The following is a 4,273-nucleotide window of genomic DNA, read 5'->3' on the forward strand; positions in this document are numbered from 1 at the left end:
GAAGGCGCAGGCGGCCGAATTTTACGACGAAGGAATTTCCAAGCTCGTCCATCGGTACGATAAGTGCCTTAATTTAAATGGCAACTATGTAGAAAAGTAGTATTTAAGTGTGGCTTTCATCTGCATATAATAAAAAACATTTCCAATACTTTATTTATTTTTAATTCCAAAATGTAATGTACTTTGTGGATAGCCCTCGTACATAAAAAAGTAGCCGGCCGGAGTGGCCGTACGGTTCTAGGCGCTACAGTCTGGAGCCGAGCAACCGCTCCGGTCGCAGGTACGAATCCTGCCTTGGGCATGGATGTGTGTGATGTCCTTAGGTTAGTTAGGTTTAATTAGTTCTAAGTTCTAGGCGACTAATGACCTCAGAAGCTAAGTCGCATAGTGCTCAGAGCCATTTGAACCAATAAAAGAGTAACCTTCAAGCTAAATGACGATCTCAGAGAGATTATCGAATATTACTACTTTCTAACTCACAACTTGCAACCGAAAATAGATAATGGAGAAGATGGAGCAAGCGATTTAAGAAAATCGAAAAGAAAATTTTAGAACTGCAGAAAAGCGAACTAGAAGAGAAAATCGTCACATGTAAGGCTTACGTGTACCTGCCGAATGAGAAGCGAAGCCAGTTATTGTTGGTTTCTCCGTCTTGAGAAGTGAAGCATTCACCTTCTTACAAAGCAACGGAAAAACTGTAAACAGAGGTGAATTGGTAATATCCTATCTACAACCTTCTCCTATTGGCAGCATCAGGCGTAAACATTATGGGCTACTTAACGTTAATTGAGAGAAAGCCTTCCATAAAATACCTATGGATGTGTTATAGGAATTCAAATTTCGCGAAGTAACAATAGACTTACTGCTACCAAATGGTTTCCAATATGTGAATAAATGGACATCTTACGAAAGCATTCCCCAATCCCATGTTCCGTCGGATTTCCCTTTATTGATGATACTGTGCATCATCTCTTTAGAACCATTGATCTGGAGAGTCAGAAGCTACATACCAGATCTAATCGATGGTTCCCCGTCGATGGTTGTTACCATAATATTTACGAAAGCCCAAGACATCGTAAAGATCACGGACATAATGGATGATTTTTACAAGAAAGCGGCGGGGGCAACTATGAGTAATAATAAATATGGCACATGTGGCTCGATGAAAGTGCGCATCCATTTAGCGAATGTATTGAAATGGAAATGTTAGGTGTGAAACGAGGGATAAACATACACGACCTAATTGACGTCATTTGCAAAGAAATGGTAGAAAAAGGTAAGAGGTGCTGTGTACAATGAAATAAAATATCACTGAAAGAGTTGAAATTAGCAGCTCATTGGCCCTATGCAAAAAATGCGTTACATTACACAATATGCCCATTGATCGACTATATATATACTGTAACACAAATAACAAAAGAAGAGGACGGAAGATGGCGCATTTGTTAAGATATGTCGTTTTGTGTAGCCGGTAATGTCGGAAGGTAACATAGGTTTAACATATTTGGGACCAAGTATCCAGCCCTCACAGCAAGAAACCTGTGTACGCTGTAACAGGCTGCAAGTCAGTCGAATTTACTAATGCCTTACTAATGATTGCATTGGAGGGCGTGATGGGAGGAGTTATTGCGATATGTTACAGACGGATGCCAGCAACTAAACTACACAAATCGATCATGTGCAGCAGTTTTTTTTTAATGTCGGCAAATGCAATGTTCACGTGTTAATGAAGATAGAAATAATAATAATAAATAGCTTAGTTTTGAATCACGCAGAATGACACTAATCATTTAATCGTATACATGAAATTAGAGAACCTTAAAACACTGTTTCAGCAGAAATCGTTAAACGAGCTAAATGAAATATTTTATAAGAGCTTCTGATGATGGAAATACACACATAAAAAAAAAGGTTTGCATCACCTCGGTTCCGAGAGTTCCAGAACCTGACAGAAAACTCGAAAAGAATCAACATAAACATCATTTCCGCCCTTTTTATTGCTCATGAAAACCACACATTGCGTGTTGTACCACCATACAGCGAGACCTTCAGAGCTGGTGGTCCAGACTGCTGTACACACCAGTACCTTTAATACCCAGTAGCGCGTCCTCTTGCATTGATGCATGCCTGTATTCGTCGTGGCATACTATCCCCAAGTTCATCAAGGCACTGTTGGTCCAGATTGTTCCACTCCTCAACTGCGATTCGGTGTAGATCCCTCAGAGTGATTGGTGGGTCACGTCGTCCATAAAGAGTCCTTTTCAATCTATCCCAGGCATATATGTCTGGAGAACACGCTGACCCCTCTAGTCGAGCGATGTCGTTATCCTGAAGGAAGTCATTCACAAGATGTGCTCGATGGGGGCGCGAATTGCCGTCCATGAAGACGAATGCCTCGCCAGTATGCTGCCGATATGATTGCACTATCGGTCGAAGGATGGCATTCACGTATCGTACAGCCGTTACGGCGCCTTCCATGACCACCAGTTGCGTGCGTCGGCTCAACATAATGCCACCCCAAAAACAGCAGGGAACCTCCACCTTGCTGCACTCGCTGGACAGTGTGTCTAAGGCGTTCAGCCCGATCGACCGGGTTGCCTCCAAATACGTCCCCGGCGATTGTCTGGTTGAAGGCATATACGACACTCATCGGTGAAGAGAACGTGATGCCAATCCTGAGCGGTCCATTCGGCATGTTGTTGGGCCCATCTTTACCGCGTTGCATGGTGTCGTGGTTGCAAAGATGGACCTCGCCATGGACGTCGGGAGTGAAGCTGCGCATCATGCAGCCTACTGCACACAGTTTGAGTCGTAACACAACGTCTTGTGGCTGCACGAAAAGCATTATTCAACATGGTGGCGTTGTCGTCAGGGTTCCTCCAAGCCATAATCCATAGGTAGCTGTCATCCAGTAGTAGCCCTTGGGCGGCCTGAGCGAGACATGTTATTGACAGTTTTTGTCTCTCTGTATCTCCTTCATATTGGAACAACACTGCTTTAAAACTTCCTGGCAGATTAAAACTGTGTCCCGGACCGAGACTCGAACTCGGGACCTTTGCCATACGCGGGCAAGTGCTCTACCAACTGAGCTACCCAAGCACGACTCACGACCCGTCCTCACAGCTTTAATTCCACCAGTACCTCGTCTCCTACCTTCCAAACTTCACAGAAGCTCTCCTGCGTACTTTGCAGATCTAGCACTCCTGGAAGAAAGGATAATGCGGAGACATGGCTTAGCCACAGCCTGGAGGATGTTTCCAGAATGAGATTTTCACTCTGCAGCGGAGTGAGCGCTGATATGAAACTTCCTGGCAGATTAAAACTGTGTGCCGGACCGAGTCTCAAACTCGGAACCTTTGCCTTACGCGGGCGGAATTAAAGCTGTGAGGACGGGTCGTGAGTCGGGTAGCTCAGTTGGTAAGGCAAAGGTCCCGAGTCCGAGTCTCGGACCGCCACACAGTTTTAATCTGCCAGGAAGTTTTAAAGCAATGTTGTTCCGATATGGAGGAGATACAGAGAGACTGGAAATGTCAATAACATGCCTTGCTTAGGCCGCCCAAGGGCTACTATTGCAGTGGATGACAGCTACATATGGATTATGGCTTGGAGGAACCCTGAAAACAACGAAGTTTTTTATCAGCGCACACTCCGCTGCAGAGTGAAAATCTCATTCTGGAAACATCGCTTTGGTTCGCTCCGAGACGCCTGGACACTTCCCTTTTTGCAAGCCCTTCCTAGTACAAAGTAACAATGCGGACGCGATCGAACCACGGTACTGACCGTCTGGGCATGGCAGAACTACAGACAAACACGAGCCGTGTACCTCCTTCCTGGTGGAATGACTGGAACTTGTCGGCTGTCGGACCCTCTCCGTCTAATAGGCGCTCCTCCTGCATGGTTGTTTACTTCTTTGGGCGGGTTTAGTGACATCTCTGAACAGTCAAAGGGACTGTGTCTATGATACAATATCCACAGTCAACGCCTATCTTCAGGAGTTCTGGGGACTGGGCTGATGCAAAACTTTTTTGATGTGTGCAATCTCGAGCCTTATAAGCTGCTATTAGAGAAGATTCCTAATGAAAGATGGCAAAGACAATAATCACTCAGAAGAAAACACCAAGCCAGATTAAACACAAAGACGTACACTGAAGACGATTTGAGCAAGTCCAATAGCTCATAGATATGCTCAGAAGCATACGTGTTTATAAATGATCTATTCCCGACAATATCGCATCGCCACGAAACGAAATTGGGAAGTGATCCACACTGCCAG

General features: G+C 44.8%; 1 non-coding gene across 1 annotated transcript; it reads right to left on the bottom strand.

The window, feature by feature from the left end:
• Positions 1 to 3,024: 3,024 nt before the first annotated feature.
• Trnat-cgu lies at positions 3,025 to 3,099 on the bottom strand. The gene has a single exon. It is a non-coding gene; the product is annotated as a tRNA-Thr (tRNA).
• Positions 3,100 to 4,273: the final 1,174 nt, after the last annotated feature.

This window comes from Schistocerca americana, chromosome 8 (genome assembly GCF_021461395.2).
Source record: "Schistocerca americana isolate TAMUIC-IGC-003095 chromosome 8, iqSchAmer2.1, whole genome shotgun sequence".
Taxonomy (NCBI): Eukaryota; Metazoa; Arthropoda; class Insecta; order Orthoptera; family Acrididae; genus Schistocerca; species Schistocerca americana.